General features: G+C 41.5%; 1 protein-coding gene across 1 annotated transcript in view; it reads right to left on the bottom strand.

The window, feature by feature from the left end:
• MAP1D (methionine aminopeptidase 1D) overlaps positions 1 to 22,872 on the bottom strand; it is a 494,905-nt gene that overhangs the window by 393,795 nt on the left and 78,238 nt on the right. The gene's annotated exons all lie outside the window — the stretch shown is intronic.

Genomic DNA, 22,872 nt, shown 5'->3' with positions numbered 1-22,872 from the left:
ATTCAACAATCTCTACACTCTGGTTGCTTTGAAATTCAGAGTTCCAAACTCAAGTGCAGCTCTGGTGCACCCACTCAGTAATGAGAATAGCTTGAAGAAAAGATTAGAGCTATTACTGTGACTTGAGGCGAATGACTTATTGCTCCATTTGCTACTCGTGTAATGGAATAACTAGGAAAGCATGGATGATAAGCATGTGATGAAGCATGTTAAGACATGATTGCAAGTTTTTAACGTACAATGGTTGCCCAACCATTATGCCAAGAAAGCATAGGCTCTGTTGAGTTGAGGCAGTAAAAATGGTTCAAGTGCATGACAATCAAACAATTTAAATGTATTACATCCGCAAATTTGAGAAAGGAATCTTCTTTAGACCTAATGTCTTGAATGGTGTTCCAACATCTTGGAGGATGATTTGGACTTTGGTACAGAATCAATATAAGCTTTAGAAAAAGGCCTAATAAAGAGAATCCTACTAAATCTTCTTTAGACCTAATGTCTTTAATGGTGTTCCAACATCTTGGAGGATGATTTGGACTCTGGTACAAAGAGTCAATTTAAGCTTTAGAAAAAGGCCTAATAAAGAGAATCCTACTAAGAAAAAACACTGTGTCCAGAAGAAAGAGAAACAAAAGAAAGGGTGCCCCATGTTAGCCTTCGGGGTTACTCCAAAAGTGAGTTCACCCTACTAGGAAAGCACTATATCCCCTAGCCATGCAGCAATGCTTCACAAGCATATGGATGGCTTAGTTTGGGTATGCTAAACCTTAGTTAAAGTGTTGGCACAATGCCCTTACCTAGGAGGTTGTGACCCTAATCAAAACGAGACTAACCCAATGGGTGCATACAATGAGGGATTCAATTGCTTTGTTAAGGGAGGTACCTACCATGGAGGAGTGTTGGGCAGTTGCAGGAGGGCATTTAGTCCATGGAGTTATGCTAAAGCTTAGTTAAATTGTTGGCACAATGCCTTTACCTAGGAGGTTGTGACGCTAATCAAGATGATGACTAACCCAATGGGTACATACAATGAGGGATTCAATTGCTCAATTCGGGGAGGTACCTGCCATGCAAGAGGAGTGTTGATCACTTGCAGGAGGGCACTTAGCCCATCAAGCTTGTGACCATCCAATATATACCTTGGAGGTTGGACCCTTGGGTTGAGGAGCATAACTCATGGAGGTTGGTGATGGATCTAGACACATGTTGAGAAGAAGCATTGGAGCTTGGTGACAACATTGGCATATATTAGAGTACCACTGGACACAAGAGAGGACATGTGGCACACAATTAGAGGAGCACCTTGCATGAGAACATTTGGATAGCAAACCATCACGGAAGATGGAGTGTTGGACTTGTTACCCTCGAAAATGGGTAACCCCATCGGACAAAAAAAATTCTTCTACATTTGGTAGTCAGTCGGTCGACGATGCAGCCTACAGCCACTGACAGCAAACACTGGTTGATGATATGCCACTTGCATCAGCCATTGCTTCTCACCCATCCGACATGAACACATGCACGAAGGTGGGCTTCCACTTAAAAGGTACTTTAGTAATTTTCCAATTGGGTGCTTATGCTTGTTTGTTTTGGGCATTTAGTATGGATTATGGGGTGATTTGGAAGAATGACGGGCTTTGACCATGATCATGTTCTCCCACCTTAAATGGGGGGCCAATCTTCGATCCTAGTCCAGTGGGACCTCCCTTAATGACCCAATGGGTATAGAGAGGCCACTACTTGAGAAGCCCTAATTGAGATAGCATAGTTCCATATATGTCATAATTAACACTTTCATCACACATTACAAGCCCATATTCCACCTCCATTCTTCGGGTTCAACCTGTCATGAGTTCTTCAGGATTTGGCACCTATATGTTCACATACCTGGGTAGGTCTCGGAAACTTTGTCCTAGGAGGTTGATGTGGCTAAAAGAAATAGAAAGAGCATATTATGGCCCCAGTAAAATAAAAGAAAGAAAATCAAAATGCAAAAGATGGCAAAGGGCATAAATATTAGGACGTGGGCAAAATCTTGGCATGAGTTCTACCTCACTCATATGGCCATCAACCAGTTCCTTATCACATGTTGCTTCATTACATCAAAAGGAGGAACCCTTGCACGTCTCAATCCCGTTTAGCAATGAATTGTCTCATCTTTAAGGGATAATATGATTGTTATATCATTCAAAGCAACCTCTAACCCTTGAGCTATGAGTAATAATACAAAGAAACATCAAGAGAGGTGGAAAAACAAAGGCTGAGTCGAAAACTCATGCATCCACAAATGCTCCCTCCTCACATTTATACACTCAGGATGTGGACATCCCCATCAATCGATCCCTTTGACCATGGCACTTGGCTATCAAGTCTTATCACCTCTATTATCATCGTTATTATTCATTAACACCTATCGACTGAAGGGTGGACCAAGGAAATGTTACTTCCCCTTAAGGGTTGGAAGCACCTACTATGATTGACCTTTAGCCACAACTACCTAGGGAGAAGAAACCATTGCGAAATCAGGATCCTGATTTTGGAAAGGGGTCCTTATTTGAAGTATTAAATAGCCCATGACATTCAAGTTTGGTTCACTTAGATGCAATAATGATCATTGTCCCTAATGACTAGTTGCTTTCACTAGAATCTTTGTTGTGATTGTCAGGTAGTTCAACAACCCGGGTCTTGGGCACCTTATCCACAAGTACCAAAGCCCTTAGAGAAGTATATTGGCAAAAACAGGTGAAACGTTGAGACTCTTGGGCCTACTAGCAGTAGCAGCATATGACACATGTTCCAAGGCACCTCTTGCACCAAGACGTAGGATGATATTATACCAAATTTGATGATTCTTCAAGATGACACACTTGGACCCAACACGCCCCCAAGTCAGCCTTCACACCAATTGATGGATGACACCTAATTCAGAACCGATATGAGGATGGTCACACCTTCAGAGACAAGGGAGGGCTAGTTGCACCTGAGAAGCCCTCAACGCTATAGCAGAGGAGGCCACGTTGAGCAGTTGAAAATGTTGATTTCTGGTAGCTACGATTGGTATTCAAGCCGGCCTAATTAAAGGAAACAAAATTATTATTTTTTAAGCTCATGTAGGCTCCAAAACACAAGTCGGCCCCACCAACTGAATGGGTTTGACACTTGGTCAAAACCCACTTTATTTGACCACTATATATTGACATTCGACCTCACTCATTTGGCTGTCAATTCAGATAACATAAAATCATCTAATCTTCTATTCACACATGCAAAGGAGAGAGAGAAGAAGACCGAAGCTTGACGAATGAAGTTTGACCAGCATTTGACTTGCATTGACCAAGCAGTTTGACTGAGTTTCTCGGCAACAGTTTGACCGAGTTTTCTATTGAAAATGTAGGGAGCAAGGTCTTCTAGGTTGTGCTTTAGCCAATGAAGGCCTCGAACTTTCCTCATGAGTTAGACTTCAGTTAAGATGAGTTATTTCCAGATTACTGGAATATTCATCAAGGTAGCATGCATAAAGTTGGAGCTTCAGTTAAGGAGTCTTCATCAGTTTGACTACAACACAAGGTGGCGATTAGAAGTTCAGTTAGAGCGATTTAACCTTTAGTCTTCATCGAAGCAAGGAAGAGTTAAGAACTCCAGTGTTGATTGGAGAGAGAAAGAGTGTCACTCTCAGTTAACTTGTCAATCAGAACTCGAGTTCTAAATTTGAATTCAACCTCCTTGCATGTTCGAATTGGGTCTATAAAGAGAATGAAGGCACAAGGAAATCATAAGTTTGTGTGCATGTGTTAAGAGACTTTGTACCTTGGTGAAAGTAAATTAGGTTTTAGTTTTTAGTTATTCATCTAAGTAGTTGCAAAGTTTCATGGAAATTTAACATGGTATCAAAGCAGAGATTAGCATAAAGACCAGCACCAAATTGATCAATCAATGAAAAGCGCAAATTAAGTAGGAGGCTTGCCCTAGAGTTTAAATAGCAATATCTTTGGATAACAATATGGCGTTCCAAGGACTAAGGTCAGATCACAGTTTAGAGGGAGCCTCCAACTTTTGCTCATGGAAGGAGTGGATGTCAAAGGTGTTGGAAGATAATGGAGTGCTAGAATTTGTAGAGTTAGATAGCTCCACCTCAATCTGCCCAACAGTTGATTCAACATAACAAGAATGACACCAAGGCAAGGAGAATCATTCGAGAGGGGGTCAGAGACCATATTATCCCTCATGTCCATAAGAAGAAGACAACATACGAGATGTTTAAACCCAGCTTACATCTATATCAGGGTTCTGGTGATGCCAAGAAGCTTTCTCTCAAGGACAAGCTAAGAAATATCCGGATAAGCAAAGATGAGCCCACCATTACATATCATTCCAAGTTCACCTAGGCTCGGGATGAGCTAGCTAGAGCGTGAGAGAGGCTAGCAGATAAAGACCTTGAGAGTCTTGTGCTACTGGGACTTCATAAGTTGTGGGAGAATTTCCAGGATGCAGTCAATGGCTGAGAAAATCTACAGGATGGGAGAGGCTATGGAGTGACTACATCTAAGAAGAATTACAAAGAGGGACCAAACTTGTGAGATCAACTATGACAAAGGACGAGGAGAACTTTCCCTGGCAAGCAAAGGTAGCAAAGCCAAGGGCAATAAGGGCCAAGGAGAGGTTGGGTCCAGTCCGAAGTGCGAGAAGAAGAAGAAGGATCTGAGCAAGATCAAGAGCTTCCATTGCCATGAGCACAGGCACTATGCTACTGAGTGTCCTAATTGGAAGAAGTCCAATGAGGATCATGTGGCTGCATCAACTGAGGTAGATGTGGTTCCTTATTAGTTCAAGAAAGATTTCTCATTGATAGCTTACATGGCAAGCTCAGTAGAAAACAGTGAATGGTATATTCATTTAGTAGTTGTTGGAATTTCTAAGTCTAACACGTTAGAAACCCTTCATGCACTTTATTGATTTATTCCTACCTACTTGTTCTGTTAACTAACAATTTATTTACCATGTAAATACTGGAAATAAATACAAGTACATGCTCAACACATTACAGATAATCAACTGAAGGAAATAGAAACAAGCACGCAAGTGACACTGTTGTTTTTGGACTAATGTCCCCAAAAAAACCCAATGTGGGAAAGCCGGTGCAACTATCTGAGGGTTTGATTTATTAAGCAGTTTCAGAATACAATCTGGGTGCCAAATCTGGCTCACCCAACAGAGAAAAATCTCGGTAGTGGTACCTCTCTACTCTGAAGCAGATATTCTTGCAGAAACCCCAAATAAACACTCTGGTATCTCCACAGCTCCAATCTGCCCCACGAAACCCCAGCGTCAGCCTCTAGGGATTGCGTCAGCCTCTATCTGGCCCAGTGTTAGCCCATCGTCACTCTGCCTTGGCCTGCATCAGCCTTTGGAGGCACTATGTCAACCCTCTGAAGCACTGCGCAGCTCCTGGCTGCGTCTGCGTGAGCCTTGGCTGGCTCTGAGTCAACCCTTCGCTGCTTCTGCATCCCTCTCTTCGACTACTGCGCTGATCCTCCCGGTGCTATCTTTGCCTCTCTGCCTCTGTATTCACTACCCCTCAACTGCAACTCTGATCACTCTCTCAACTTTCTCAACAAACCCAGACCCAAAAAGTCGAAATCTTGATCTCTTGGTGTATTCTCCAAGTGACCCTCAAGCCTCCTCTTATACTTTTCTCGTTGACAAATCACGATCGAGATTAAGTCCCTCTAACCAGGAACTTGCCCAAGCTCCCTCTCAATTAGGGACTTGTCAGAGCTCCCTCTTAACTGGGACTCTTTTATTCATTGGCGGCTTCTTCTTCATGGGTCCTTCAACTGCTTGATCAATTTCTTTCCTTGATGTCATGAAATTCCGTTGAGCTTCTTCCTTGTAGGGCATTAGACATCCATCACTTTCCTTCTTGGTTCGTCATGTCATTCCTTTTATCATGGAAAGTAGCCTTCTTGATATATATCTAGAACCTTCGTCATATGGCTACTTCTTCCTCAGCATGTTTCTTTCAGGAATTTCCATCCACCACTTGAATGCTAGTTGTACTTGTAGTTACAACTCTTGTGCCAGTAGCCATGCATGAATTCATCCAGATATTATTCAAAGAATTAAAATATAACATTAAATCAAATAGGACCTTACGAGATGGCTCTTCATCATGGAAACTTCTGTAGGTATCAATAGCCTGCATACATCTTGACACATCTCCAAAGATATCCATTGTCAAGGGTCTCCATCTTTTTTAGACTTTCATCGGAGTCTTCATATCTTTCCAGGAGATTTCCTAGTCAAATCTTCTTGGTCTTTTGGATGTTGATTACCTTCATCATGGTTGCATATCTCATGATCTCTTCCTTCCTCACACATTCTATTCCCGGGAGCTTTCAATGAAAGTTAATTAATTGTGGTCAACCATCTCATACTTCATATGAGGACATATTATGTTGATTTCATCTAGTGTGACTTATGCCTTCCTGCATCCTTTCAGAGGAGGAGATCCTTTTTCTTTTGATCATGCTTCTCAAGATAGAAGTAATGATTCATGTTACCTGCAACCATACAACATGACATTAAAATATTAAACATAAGCATACATACCTCATTTCACCCTTAGGTCATATAGGCTTCTTCCAGCGGCTTCCTTGATTGAAAAGATCCCCAATCCCTTGATCTACTTTATTTCTCATATCATCATACCATCATCCCATGAATTCCATAAGTTGAAGTTCCTGATGAAACACTTGCTTCCTTTCTAGATTAGTGAACCCTCCAATGAAGATTCCATCAGAGAATCTTGAGGATATTGCATATTATCATCTAGCAGATGTTTCCTTTTTGACTTGATGTATGATGAGCTTTATCCCGGATGACTTCTTCCTTTCCTTCAATGTCCAATGAGGTTCTCAAGAGCTATATCCTTTCATGTTTGACTGCCATGGATTTTGTCCTTCATGATTCCCATCGTGATGTCATGAGCTCTTGATTCTAATGCTTTCATGATGCCATGATGCATCTTATTATCATCGTCATATCAAAAAACTGAGGAGTTTATGATAAGACCCTTTTGTGAGGGATACCATCACAACCATAGTACAGATTTGTTACTCCCTCTTTTTCCTTGGCCCTTTTCTTCAGCTTCCTCCATCTTTCTGGTGATATGAGCTTCTTTCCATAGCAGTGAATCTTAGTTATACTATTTTGTCTTCTTTGAGGACCAAACTTCCCTTTCCTTTCTGCACATGTTTGATTCCTTTAAACTTCAAACACTTTTGCCCTCAACTTATCCTTTTCTATCTAGCATAGAGACCACAAGTTGTCGAATCAGGTAACCTTCTTGTTCCTGGACATTCGTTACCTTGCTTATCAGTTAGAACAATGATGATTATCTTCTTATCATCGCTCCCAATTGAGATCTTATGAAGATATCCCTTCATTCTTTGATACCTTCAATCAGGTCTAAGTGATATGACCTTCTTCACTGCATTTCAGAGAGTATATCTTCTAGCATTTCATATATCTCTTTTATGTCTCCTTTCTTGCTACATAGGGATGAGAGGAACTTAAGAGTTCCCTCCCATGAATTCAAAGGAGACCTGTTTCCTTGATATGTTCACAGACTTCTCTTATCTTATGAAGATTATGACAATCCTCCTTATTCCATGCAAGGACCCTTGATGACCCATCCAACCTATAGATCTCCTTGCAATCATGAAGTCATTTTACCAAATTGATTAATGAAAGTACTTGTCATGTGAAGACAAAATCTTCACCTTGATCAGGTTGAAATTGGTTGAAGCAGATGCATTGATGCTTCCTCCGGATGAGTTCCTTCATGTAATGATAGGAAGCTTGCCTTCTTGCCTTCAAGTTACTTCGACTTATACATCTTATCCTTATGATTAACAAATTGTTGATAAACTTAGGATGGCACTATTATTGTTATCACACAATTGAACCTTTGTAGCATTCTATTTTACTTGTAGGATTGTGTAGAACCATAAAGCATCGAGGCCACTTGCTATGATCATCTCCTTATAGTATCGAGACCTATCACTTAGTATTACTGTGACAACATCAATGGACACCTTCATTCCACATCGAGCATTGTCCATACAAACTATGATTGTGGTTTAGTGAGACTTATTTCTAAGTATTATGTTGTAGATGATCTGTTGCCATCAGGTTAAGGGAATCCAAGTTGTCAAGGCTGTAATTTTTCTAGAAAGAATTTAATCCGAGGTTGAGATTACTGTGGTAGTTGTAGACTGTTGCTATAGACTGATTCTTGTAGATCTTGATCATTTTCTCTTGATAATCTTCAACTTGCTTTGTTGCCCTTCTTGAAACTTGAGTGTCTCTTTTATGCCCTTCCTTTGACTTCAGCACCTTAGCTTTGATACCATGTTGAAGAATCTAGGACAATCAAGGTTAATCAGATTCTTCTCTTCATGATAACCATTTGTGAGGTATTTTAACTTTTGCTTATTAGTACAATCTCCTTTTGATATTATTAGAGTTTGTCTTCTTAGTTCATCAAATAGCTACCAAAACACGAGACAAGAACACAAGATGTTGGCTTTCTAACAAGGCCAAAAACTCTGACTAAAACCCACACAAAATTCTTCTTATAGAGATTCCAATTGATAAATACCAAGACCATGACCCTTGACCTATTAGACCACTCCAAGACCAAGACACCAATCCTCTTCTTTGTCACTGTTGAGTTCATCGTCATCATTGTTGCTTCACTGAGGTCATCATTATTGCACCACAAAAGTCATTACAGTAGCAAGAGAGTTGTACCTTCACCTAGATCATTGTTGTACTCTCACTAAGATCATCACCATGTCAACGAGGTCTCTATACTAACCTTTTCTTCATCAAGATCTTCATCATGATCTTGATTCCATGTCTTCATCAATGCACTGAGATCTTCATCATGACCTTGTCTTCATTAAGATTATGACTAAGACCATGGTTGCCATTATGCCAAGATCATGACTGTGTCTAGTATGCCAAGAGTGTATTATTGTGGGATCACAATTATGCCGAGACAGTGATCAGTGTCTAGAGAGTATGTTGAGAGTGTATCACCTCAATTTTCTTCAAAACAAATATGTTGAGACAGTGATCAACACTGAGATCTTCATCATCACAACTATACCGAGACAGTGACTGTGTTCTTTCCTTGCACCGAGATCATCATCATAGATATGTCGAGACTGTCACCACTGAGGAGATTGAGATTGTTATTACTCATTGTAATTACCCAAGAAATTGCAAAGGCATCCAAGATTGTGTCCTCCTGTAATGGATATTTCAGACCCCCTATTCCCATCCGAAAAATTCAGAGAATCTATGTCTCTGTTCCTGTTCTTATGCGAAGATCAGCAAGGTATTTATAGCAGTTTCGTCTCCATAATACGTCGACATGAGATAGTGAACTGTTGTGTCTTCATTTTATGAGCTGACACTAGTTCCTTGTGAAAATTCCTAGACTTGAACGAAATCCTACTGCAGCAAATCTGAATCTACTTCAGCGACTTGATTTTTAAATTACATTCATCAGGTTATTCTTCTGAATACTGAAGCAAATTACTTTTGCAGCCTACACTAATTTAAATATTTGATCTCATGAAACAAAAAACAGAGTAAAGAACAAGATACATAGGACACACTTATTTTGCACACAATAGTCCCCGGAAAAACCAAATGCAGGAAAACCAGTGCAGCAGCTCTGAGAGTTTTATTATTATGTAGGAGAAATATCTGAATACAAATCTAGGATGCTCATCTCGCAATCCTTTATAGAGAAAATACTGGCAGAAAATCTGAGTGAATTTTACTTCACTTCACTCGGCAGAATTCGGTTGATCCGGCACAAGACTGGCTAACCCCCGTTATTTCTGCATTGGCTCTGCGTCAACCCTACGTCACCTTCTTTGCCCTCTGCATCAGCTCTCCCGGCAGTACCGACAGTTTCTGACAGTTCCAACAGTTCACGGCAATTCCGACAGTTCCCAACAGTTCCGACAGTTCCAGCAATTCCCAACAGTTCTGACAGTTCCCCGCAGTTTCGGTTGTTCCGACAGTTCTGGATTCTACGTGACAAGCAGCTTTTCTGCGTCAGCTCTCCTGGTTACTGCGTTGCCTCTACGTCAACTCTCCCAACTACTATGTTGCCTCTGAGTCAACTTTCACAGTTGTTCCAGCAATTCCGGCAATTCCGACAGTTTTGGTTGTTCCGGCAGTTCTCTACATGACAGGCAACTTTTCTGTGTCAACTCTCTCAGCTTCTACGCTGCCATTCTGCAAGCTCTCTCCACCTCTCTGTCAGTATTCTCTGAAAAGTCCTTCGTTGGATTCTCACCACCCCTCTGCTGCAAGATCTCCCCAATCAATTTTCCTTCTAAGAAATTCTTACCTCAAAAAAACAATTTCCTCAATCTCTCTGTGTGTGTTTCCAAAGGAACCCAAGCCTCCATTTTATACTTTTCCTATTGAGTCTTCAACGGGCGAGATTAAGTCTCTAATCAACGACTAAGATTAAAACATGACTTGATCTGCCTTCTAGATCATTCTCACCCATATTTTGATTAATACCCATTAAAAATATTAATTATTTTAATAAAATACAATCCAGGTGGAATTTTACCAAACAGTTTTTAGGTTCTTTAGAACTCATGTATCTTAGCCTCTCCACCAATTTTCAAGGCTAGAGCACTTTCGATGCTACCAAAAACTAACACTCCCTCTTAGAGAGGAAAGTGCTCTAGCAACAATGCCCAACTACATGCTGCTCTGCTTCTGAAGCATCTCCCTTTCCACATTGTTGCTGCCACCAACATTGTGTTGTTGTTGCTACTGTACTGCTACCCATGACACTGACACTGCCACTGCTGCATCTAAACTACAACTCCCTCGCAAACGTTGCATCTGCTATGCTGCCACTGCTGCATCTGAACTACAGCTCCCTCTCAAACGCTGCATCTGCTATGCTGCTAGCACTGCCACTGCTAACACTGCATTCGTACTACAACTCAGTAACTGAGAGGCAACTGAAAAACATCCAAAATTAACTGAACTTAGCATAATACCATGGATGTTGGAATCTGACTGCTCTAGTCTCTGATCCTCTGAATCTTTTGCGTTGCTGCTGACTTCTGCATTGTGCCAACTGCACTGCTTCCAACCTTGCTTTGTGTTAATCAATTCCTAGTCTCGGCCACTGCGTTTATCTCTCCAAACAATCCACTACATCATATGTCACTAAGACCATCTCGCTACCGCTGAATCCCGAGCTCCCATAGCAAGGAATTGATCTAGGAGGTGGACTCCTCAAGGATCCTGCCCACATGTAGTCCTCCCGACTACAGCTCAATATCGCCCCATCTCCCTCCTAGAGATGTGTGGGCACTCATGGCATACTCTTCCTTGTCAATCTTCGCGGCTACAACCTTGGGATCATGCTTCTCGTCCTTATCATTTTGCTTCAAAGGACACTGAGAGGCAAAGTTACCCAACTCGCCACATCTAAAACATTTCACCTTCAAAATGTCCTTTTGCTTTTGCTTTTGTTGTCCCTTCGATGCTAGAGTTGACTTTTCCTCCTCCTTCGTCTTTGAGCCACTCCCACTACTACCACTGAAGTTGACCTTCACTAGGTCCCTCCTTAACTGCTCCTGTTGAAGGGTCGCCCACATCTCCTCCCATGAAGGTAGTTTTTCTCTGCCCAATATGCTTTGGACGAAAACTAGCCATTCATCTAAGACTCCATTCAGCACTATCCTCACCATTGTGGTTGGCTAAGGAGTGGACCCCACTGCAGCAAGCTGGTCTCTAATGTCCTGACGACGTTAAACATAGAGGTTTACCCCTTCTCCTTTCTGCATCAAAGTCCGCTGCAACTTCTGCTCCAAATACATCTTTTGTTGTTCGGAATAGCCTTCATACAGAGAAGACAAGGCTTCCCACATCTCCCAGGTTGTATCCTTTCCCTGCAAGTGTGGGACCACATGATCTCGAACTCCATCGAGAATCAACCTCTTTGCCTTCCCCTGCTCGACCTTGTATTTCTTCTTCTGATCGTTGTCAGCAAGAACAACCACAACACTTTTGACGTAGGCCTCGAGATTGTATTCCTCTAGAACAGCTAAGATTTTGGTCTTCCATATGACATAGTTGGAGGCTCCATCCAACCTATCCTGATCTTTGAGCCCATGCGATGCCATCTCACCCAATTGTCGAACTGACTCCTCTAGTCACTGCTTAGCACAACTGCCTAGCAAGTGAGAAATTCGAACTTTCTGGTGGAAAGTTCTCTGAGGAGAAAATTCCCCTACTATGTGTCTTCGTTCTTTTCCAACAGATTTCTGCCCCGGCAGAAACTGCGCCCTTCTAGCACTGTGTTGAGGCTCTGTGTCACTCCCTCTGCCTCTGCAAGCTCACGATTCGGAAATCGTACCTTTGTCGACTCACTCAGAGAGAGATTTCCTTGGATCAGCTTCTCGGCAAGGACTGTGCAATCCCTCCAAGGGGATTCGAACTGTTGCCAAGTGAAGCTTTCGTCTTCACTGTTCAGCACTGAATCTGCTCTTCCTGTTTCAAAATCAAACCTCTGATACAATGTGAAAATGCCTAGACTTGAAGGAACCCCTATTGCAGCAAATCTGAATCTACTTCACCTACTTGATTTTTAAATTACATTCACCAAGTTATTCTTCTGAATACTGAAGCAAACTACTTTTGCAGCCTACACTAATTTAAATATTTGATCTCATGAAACAGAAAACATAGCAAAGAACAAGATATATAGGACACACTTATTTTTGGAGACAATAGTCCCCGAAAAAACCCACTGTGGGAAAACCGGTGCAGCAACCTGAGGGTTTTATTATTATGCAGGAGAAATATCTAAATACAAATCTAGGATGCTCATCTAACAATCATTTACAAAGAAAATACTGGTGGAAAATCTGAGTGAGTTTTACCTCACTTCACCTAGCACAATTCTAGTTGATCTGGCACAAGACTGGCTAACCCCGGCTATTTTTGCGTTGGCTCTACATCAGCCCTACATCACCTTCTCTGCCCTCTGCGTCAACTATCCCGGCAGTTTCGGTTGTTCCGACAGTTCTGGATTCTGCGTGACAAGCAGCTTTTCTGCGTCAGCTCTCCTGGTTACTGCGTTGCCGCTGCGTCAGCTCTTCTGGTTGTCCCGACAGTTTCGACTGTTCCGACAATTCTCTGCATGACAGACAACTTTTCTGCGTCAACTATCTCGGCTTCTGCGCTGCCTCTCTGCAAGCTCTCTCTGCCTATCTGTCAATATTCTCTGGAAAGTCCTTCTCCCGGATTGTCACTGCCCCTCTGCTACAAGATCTCCCCAATCGATTTTCCTCCTAAGAACTTCTCACCTCAGAAAATCAATTTCCTCAATCTCTCTGTGTGTGTTTCCAAATGAACCCCAAGCCTCCATTTTATACTTTTCCTGTTGAGTCTTCAACGGCCGAGATTAATTCTCTAATCAATGGCTAAGATTAAAACATTACTTGATCTACCTTCTAGATCATTCTCACCCATATTTTGATTAATACCCATTAATATTTTAATTTTCTCCTAGTTTAGACTTAGGAACCCCATTAAAAATATTAATTATTTTAATAAAATACAATCCGGGTGGAATTTCACCAAATGGTTTCTGGGTTCTTTAAAACTCATGTGTCTTAGCCTCTCCACCAATTTTCAAGGCTAGAGCACTTTCGATGCTACCAAAAACTAACATTCCTTTGTGCACTTAGAGGCCGACATAAGAAGAGGATTGGGTGCTTATCGTTGAAGGGCTATTTGACAATGTTTATGACTCAAATGCATTTGATACATGCCCAAGAAAGGTTCTTCATGTTATTGACTCTTTGACCTTTAAAGATAAATCCTAAGGCTCTCGATGGGAGCCATCTATACATAAAAATTCCTAATCATGAAACCCATGAAGCAAGCATAATAATAAATTCATTTCTTGTTCACCAAAATCATAATTACAATGTTATTATGAAGACCGAACCTAGTTATCCTTTTTTCAACAAAATGCAAGTCCTTTGCTACACCTATGGAGATGAAATTTCAAAAAGCTAGGTGGAGAAGTTGTCGAACCGCACTTAGCAAATCCTTTTGAATATAGACAACTAGTTGGTGCTCTGACGTTCCTCGTGAACACTCGCCTTGACTTATGCTTTGTAGTTAACACCTTGAGCCAGTTTATGACCGAGCCTCACCATGTACATTGGGTCGCTGCCAAGCATGTATTGAGATATCTACATGGGACTATTAACCTTGGACTAAGATATGCCACTAGAGATGTTAGACTACATGGATATAAAGATGCAGATTGGGTTGGCAATGTTATCGACAGGAAGAGTACTTCCAGATGTTGTTTTAGTCTAGGATCCGCCATGATTGTTGATTTGGAGTAGCATCAGATGTGCTCTAGCCACGAAATTTAGTGGATAGGTTGGTGCACATAAGATCTCGAATACCCAAAAAGGGTTTGGGCAGATTCTAAACAGTTCAGGAGATATTAAAATAATTAATATTTTTAATGGAGTCCCTAAGTCTAAACTTAGCGAAATTAAAATATTAATGTGGATTAATATAAAATTGTGTTAGAATGGTCCAAAAGTCATGGATCAAGCCAAATCTAATCTTAGCCATTGATTAGGGACTTAATCTCGACCGTTGATATGTCAATGAGAAAAGTATAAGAGGGGGCTTGAGGGTCACTTGGAGAGTACACCAGATGATCAATCAATCTATTCTCTAGAGCAGGGTTTGCTAAGAGAGATAGAATCAATGATCGGAGTTGCAACTCAGGGGCATTGAGTAGAGAGGCAGAGATAGAGCTGGGAGATCAGCGCAGGAGCCAGGGCTCAAGCACGTCCACGCAGAGGCAACCGGGAGTTGCGCAATGCTTCAGAGAGGCCAGCATTGCTGACGCAGAGGGCCAGAAGGTTGACGCAGGGCCTCCTAAGGCTGACGCAGACCCATTTAGGCTGACACAGGGCCAGTGCTGGGCAGAGAGAGGCTGACGCAGTCCAAAAAGGCTGACGTTGGGGTTTCTGGGGCATATTGGAGTTGAGGAGCTACCAAAGGGTTTATCCGGGGTTTCAGCCGGGACATTTGTCTCAGACTGAGAGGTACTACTACCAAGGAAATTCTCTGTTGGGTAAGCCGGATTTGGCACCCAGATTGTACTCTGAAATTGCTTAATAAGAAAACCCTCAGATAGCTGCACCGGTTTTCCCAGGGACATTGGTCCAAAAATAACGATGTCATTTGGTGTGATTGTTTCTGTTTCCTTCAGTTGATGAGGAGGAAGAAAAGGGTCAAGAAACATCAAAAGAAGAGGATATACACCAGTAACCCACCCCAGAGAAAGAAAAAATGAATCCGACCATATCTTGTAAAGCATTGGAAAAAATTACCACTCCTCAAACTCTAAGGATAGAAGGACATATCAAGAAGAAAAAGGTTCAAGAAGTGAAAGATCGCATCGAGAAAGAAGAAGTGAATGCGACCATATCTTGTAATGCATTGGCTGGAATTACCACTCCTCAAACTATCAATATAGCAGGACATATCAAGAAGAAAAATGTTCAAGAAGTGAAAGATCACATCGAGCATCAAGAAATGAATCCGACCATATCTTGTAATGGATTGTAAGAAATTACCACTCCTCAAACTATCAAGATAGAAGAACATATCAAGAAGAAAAAGATAATAGTGTTGATTGATTCGGGTAGTACCCATAATTTTATTCATTGTAAGATAGCCAAGGAATTGAATTGCTCCCTATATCCAGCATCAGAGTGTCAAGTGATGGTTGCAAGTGGAGGAACCATAAATTGCTCTGGAAAGTGCCATAATATCAAGCTATCAATGGGAGAATATGTATTGAATAGCCCAATGCTTTCCATTCCAATGGGTGGTGCTCATGTTTTACTAAGAGTCCAATGGCTACAATCTTTGGGTATGACAACTTTTAATTTTCAAGAACTTTTCTTGAAATTTTTTGGGCAAGGAAAGGAAGTTGAATTGAGAGGTATCGAAAGGAAACCCGGAAAGATAATCAACTCTAACAGCATGACAAAGCTTCTAAATAAAGAACAACGAGGCGTAATTGCACAATTATGTTCACTAGAGGATCCCACATCGAAATCATGTATTTCCCCTGATCTCCAAAACGTTTTGGACAATCATTCCAAGGTATTTGAGATTCCCAAAGGCCTCCCACCTATTCGTGATCATGATCATGCTATTCATTTGATTCCAGGGAGTGTTCCTCCAAACATCAGGCCTTACAAATATCCATATGCTCAAAGGAGTGGGAACTCATTCAAAAGTTGCAGAAGATCCCAGTTCAAACAGTATTGCGAGAACTTGACAAGGAAGGAAAAATCATATTGGAACCTGAAGCAGTCACAGAACCGAGAAATCGACAACTACAAAATAGATCAATTTCAGAGTATCTCATCAAGTGGAAGAACTTACCCGTTGAAGATTCCACGTGGGAGGACAAGAATTTATACAGAAGCATCAAGAACTACTCAAGCGTTGAGGACAACACTTTTTGAAGGAGAAGGGCATGTTAGGTCCCTATACTACTAGTGTAACACCTTATTGTTATTAGTACAACCACCTTATTATATTGTTGTGCCCATGTAAGGTCCCTATACTACTAGTGTAACACCTTATTGTTATTAGTACAACCACCTTATTATATTGTTGTGCCCATGTAGTCCCCATATTGTTATTATTGTGCCCCATAGAAGCCCACTATTGTTATTATTGTGCCCTTACATTAATATTGTTATGTCGGCTCTAATTATATTATGACCCCTTAGACTCCTATATATAGAAAGGAGGTCTTGTCATTTGTATCATCCAAGAATTGTTCATTTGTGTAACGTAAAGGAGGTTGCCCCCTCGAAGAGGCTAATTTATAAGGCGTTCATCTATCTTTTCTATCTTTTTGTGAGTTGGTTTCATAATAGCAGGAGTCCGAGACAGCACGAGGCTAGCAGGCTACAGCAATGTGAGTGGCACAGAAGTGTTGCACCAGTGCAGAATGTCACAGAGAGGTGTGCAACGGTGTGATGCAGGGAATTGTTGCAGCAGCGCAGAGCACTTGTTAGCAACAGAGGGAGCTTCAGCATCAGGATTGTCTCTAGCCCAACAGAGAGGTCAAAGTTGGGAGATCAATTACTTACTTCTCAATAACTGAGTTGCAGTGCAACAGTGGGCAACACGATGCAGCATGATGAGAGGAGTTGCAGTGCAGATGCAATGTTAGGAGAAAGGACCAGCAGCAGAGCAGATGCAGAGGGAGTTTTCGTACAGATGCAACAGTGGCAGTGGCAAAGCCATGGGTAGCAGTCCAGGATGCAACAGTGCAGAGGATGATGGGCAGCAAGCCTAGCATCAGCACAGGGACCGATGTCAGATGATCAAGGTGATACTCAATGAGGAGTATTACTAGAGCACACTCCTCACTAAAGAGGGAGTGTTGATTTGGGGTAGCATCGAATGTGCTCTAGCCACGGAATTTGGTGGAGAGGTTGGGGCATATAAGATCTCCAATACTCAGAAAGGGTTTGGGCAGATTCCAAACAGTTCAGGAGATATTAAAATAATTCACATGTTTAATGGAGTCCCTAAGTCTAAACTTAGGAAAATTAAAATATTAATGTGGATTAATATAAAACTATGTTAGAATGGCCCAAAAGACATGGATCAAGCCAGATCTAATCTTAGCCATTGACTAGGGACTTAATCTCGACTGTTGATATGTCAACAAGAAAACTATAAGAGTGGGCTTGACGGTCACTTGGAGAGTACATCAAATGATTAGTCATTCTATTCTCTAGAGCGGGGTTTGCTAAGAGAGATAGAATCAGTGATCGGAGTTGCAGATCGGGGCATTGAGTACAGAGAGACAGAGAGGCAGAGATAGAGCCGGGAGAGCAGCGCAAAAGCCAGAGAGAGTGACGCAGTAGCAGCCAGAGCTCACGCAGGGCCACGCAGAGGCAATTGGGCGCTACGCAGTGCTTCAAAGAGGCCAGCATTGCTAACGTAGAGGGCCAAAAGGCCGTTGCAGGGCCTCCTGAGGCTGATGCAGACCCATTCAGGGTGACGCAGGGCCAGCGCTGGGAAGAGCTGAGGAGCTGTCGAAGGGTTTATCTAGAGTTTCAGCCTGGACATTTGCCTCAGACTGAGAGGTACCACTGCCAAGGAAATTCTTTGTTGAGTAAGCTGGATTCGACACCCAAATTGTACTCTGAAATTGCTTAATAAGAAAACCCTCAGATAGTTGCACCGGTTTTCCCGCATTGGGTTTTTCCGGGGACACTGGTCCCAAAAAAACGGTGTCATTTGGTGTGATTGTTTCCGTTTCCTTCAGTTGATGATCTATAATATGTTGAGCATGCACTAGTGTTTTTTTAGTATTTACATTGTAAATAACTTGTTAAGTAACAGAACAAGTAGGTAGGAATAAATCAGTAAAGTGCATGGAGGGTTTCTAACTAGTAGACTTAGAAACATCAACAATGATATTGTGGATGAGCAGGAAGCAAAAGTTTATAGCCCTTAGCACAGCTGAGGTCGAGTATATTGCAGCCAATCTAGCAAGTTGTGAAGCAGTTTGGTTGAGGAAGTCATTGGAGAGCTATTTGAGCAGGTTTTGGACACGACAATTATCTATTGCGACAACAATAGTGGGATTCGTTTGTCAGAGAATCCTATGTTCCACAACAAGTCCAAGCATATCGAGATCAAATATCATTACATTTGAGACATGGTGCAGAGAGGAGTTGTGAGACTCCTTCACATTTCGACAAATGAGCAGATAGTCGATATCCTCACCAAGGCTTTGCCGAAAGGGAAGTTCTTGGTCTTCAGAGAGCAACTTGGACTAATTGAGATGACCCTTTCAGATAAGGGTCCTAGTTGATCAAGAACATTGAGCAATGCTCTTCCCCCCTGGTTGAGCTCCCAGGGTGAGGAATGGAGCTAATGAGCTCTTGGGGATGAGAGTCCTCTGACCGATAGGATGTAGAGACTTGGGATCTCCCCTAGTCAGAGTATGCCCCAGTTAACATCCTCCCCACTCTATGGGATAACCTCCCCATCTAGCCAATGGGATCCCTACCCTTTGCAGTAGGTGGATGTCGCCCAAGTTGGTGAATGCAAGTGTTCTACAATCTGACTCTTTAGGGTTATGATGGATTATCAGGGACAATAGGGTAGACTGTGAGCCTTACCTTCAGTAAATTGATCTCACCTATTGTCAAGGACTTTGGGATAGAGTGTGATCCTTACGCATTGGGGTAGGTTTGATCTCGCCCATTGTCTTTAGTTTTGGGTGGTAGCTAAGGCTCCCCGATGATGACTCCACATGGTAGCAGAGTCTCCCCGATGATGACTCCGCGTGGTAGCAGAGTCTCCCCAATGGTGATAGATTCAAGGTGGTAGCTGGAGCTCCCCTGCAACAATTCTTCTTCTTTAGATTCAAGATAAAAAAGTTGGCTATTCCCTCAACTTCAATAGGATGGAATTGAATACATTTTTTTATGGATCGACTTCAACATAAGATAAGCAGGGATGCATGATGCAGTTGGAAATTCTCCCTAGCAGAAAGGGAGTGTTAATTTGGCAGCTCAGTGACAAATTCCAACTTTTTTACTAAATTCCTCTTTTCGAGATGACCAAAATTGACTTTTGAAGCACTCAATTTGGACAAGGAAAACTATATTTTTGATGATGAAACCCACATTGGCACATTTGTTTAGGTCGGCCTAAAGGCTAGTTAGCCCTCCTCCAACGCCTATAAATACAAGTCCTCCTCATTTGGCATCATCACATCACAACACATTATTCTCTCTCCTTCATTGATTGGTTCGTACAACTCAGGAATTGCAGGGATCTCTCACACATGCGAAGGGACAAGTGTCTTTCAGATTGGCCAAATTTCAGATCTGTTTCAGGGCATTGACCAGCGTTGACCAGGGGTTGTTTGACTGATTTTGACTGCATTTTCCCTTGGGATTTTTCTGTTTGACTAGGCTGCATTGGAGAGCACAAAAATCGAGTAAGTCTAGGCACTTTGACCGCAGACCTATTGCAGACTCTGACTGTAGGCTACATCACTGTATTGACCAAGGTTGACCGCTCAGATTTGCACTGTTTTGACTCCTGGTTGACCAGCAAAGAAGGCCCAAACCATTGACCTTTGACCGAGCTCTTGGAGGACTATTTTGTTGACTGGTTAGGGCACACATTGTTACTGTTTACTGCTGTTGACTTGGACAGATTTGCACAAGAGTTGACTTTTGTTGACTTTGTCTCTCTCTTGTCTCTGTTTTGGGTAAATTGCATGGCATATTGACTTGGTTGGATATTGGATATTGGTTAGTCAAAGCTTGACTTTGACTCTTGGATGATGTAATCTCTCTGCTGAACATTTGAAGACAATCTAATAGAAAAGAATTGCAAAGGGTTTTCCCCCTTGTGGAGTTTTTTCCCTGGTCATTGACCAAATATTGTGTCTCGTCTCTTGGCTGTCTTTCATTGTACACATTGTATGATTGTTCTATCTACTATTGCTCTACTATTATATATTGATTGAAAAAGTGGAAATTGTAATTTACTAATTTGAATGCTATTGGAAATTGTTGAAGTAATAATTGCAGCATAGAACAATTATTAATGAAAAATTAACAGGGTTTTTGGAAACATTCATTATGGTTGTTGGTTTCGATATTGAAACTATACACCCTAGCTGATATTGGAGCGGAATCACTCAGATTTCGAAATTGGGCATTAATGTTGACAAACATAAAGGCAGTAGTGGAAATAAAGACGAATTAAAGGTGTTATCAGTTGATTTTATTCTATCTTTTAGTATTCTCTATTCTCTTTATACAGGCCAAGTCATCACTGTGCTTGTTGGTGCATTGGGACGAATTTATCTCAGTTGTTAAGGGACTGAGTTCTGTCATAGCTCTCAGGGATGAGTTTAGTCATAAAAGAGCTCGAATTTCACTTATAAAGGGCCGCGTTCATCTCTGTAGTTGCTGACGGAGTTTTGAACCGTTGAGAGGGCTGAGATTAGCTGTTTGAAGGGGCCAATTACCCACCTGGATGGCCGAATCTATTGTCAAGGATATCCCCTGTTCATTGAGCCAAGTTTGCCTTCTATTGCTTGCTGGCCGAGTTTGCTATTTTGTGGGGACAAGTTCCGTGCTTTTTGGGGACTGACTTACAGTTATTTTTGGGAGGCCAAGATTACTGATCTGAGAGGGCCAAGTTTCCAATCATATTGACTATTCGAGCTGCTGGAAGTCATTAGTTGTTGAGGTCATGTTGGAGGGATGCATATATTCACTGTATCAGACTTGCTTATTTCTGTGGCTGAGTATATTTGTTTGGAGGCAAAGTTCCTACTGTTAATGTACCTGTGGGTCAAGTTTACTCTGAGCCAGGCATTGCTGGAATTTTCTGAGTTATTTACAAAGGAGAAACAGGAGTAATATCACTGTTGCAAGTGTCTAATAAAGGTATGTACCTCTGCTGAGTTTAATATGAGTTAAGTGCTGTTATTTGGGATATTTTTTTGGCAACTATTTGGTACTGTGTTTACATTTTAAAAAAAAATACACAAAAAGTGCACCTACAGCCATATGTATACAAACTGTTTGACAAAACCAAGTAAACTCAGAAATTTTAGTAGAAAAATTGAGATATTCCTAGGGGGTATCTTACATATACATATCAATGGCATACTTGGCCACTACAATCTCTGTGATATGGTGTAGTTGAAGTCTTTAAGATCTCAAGTTTGTGTGTTATTAAGAGGATATGGCATGCTTTCTAGTTGGTTTCCAAATAATTACAATAACACAATCTGAATTATCATCAAGGGAGGGATTTGACTGCACAATCCATTCAGACTTTCTCGATGGAAAGGGGGAAACTTGGGTTAATTCCTTCCTTTGCAGGAAAACAATTGAAAAATTAAGCCCTTCATAGGTTGGTTGATTTGTGGGATAAGTGCACAAGTAATTGGCTACTTTAGAGAGTTCTCAATCAGTCATAAAGACTTCAGAAAGTAGATGAACCTGATTTTACTGCTGTATGTCGGATGATCCTAGATGATTGTTTGAACTTTGTTTCAGCTAAAGCTGGATGCTCATGGACCTTAATGGAAGAATGGGAAATGATCTTATGGGAAGCCATTGTGGTTTAGCAAACCAAGGAACTAAAGAATAGATTTGGGCAATTCATTCAGTGGTAGATCATGTTAACAAGAAATGTAACGTTTAAGACAGCAAAACAAGGTGGATTAGGAACTGACAAGGCATCACAAAGCCCCATCTCCTTTGAAGACTCAAGTGCTTGGGTGGTTGGTACTTCCTTAACAGTTTAGTAGTAAAGGATCAACTACATCACATTGGGCTTAGAAATGGATGATATCAGATATGTGATCTGTCACAAACCTTGAATATAAAGCCTGTACAGTAGAATTGCAAAGTTGCAAGAATCATAGAATGTTTTGGGCCTGTATTGTTGCTGGGTACTCTTTGCCTGTCCTCTTCAGTGGAAAGGGATTATGTTTGGACTCTGGAGACAATTGCGTGGAAGGCAGACAAGCAGGAGTATGCAGGGTGTGAACAGGCTAACAATCAACTCATTATGGAGACAATGCTATCAGGCAACATTTGATGAGGAGAATACTCCGTTCAACTTTGGAGACGCTTCTATGTTTAGATTCAGATTTGGCCATCTACATTTCAACTAGGAACGCCA

This window comes from Pinus tabuliformis, chromosome 8, assembly GCF_031772625.1.
Source record: "Pinus tabuliformis cultivar Carrire ecotype Pingquan chromosome 8, CPIR1, whole genome shotgun sequence".
NCBI classification, from domain to species: Eukaryota; Viridiplantae; Streptophyta; class Pinopsida; order Pinales; family Pinaceae; genus Pinus; species Pinus tabuliformis.
The sequence above is the reverse complement of the archived record's forward strand: the minus strand, read 5'-3'. Positions and strand labels throughout refer to the sequence as shown.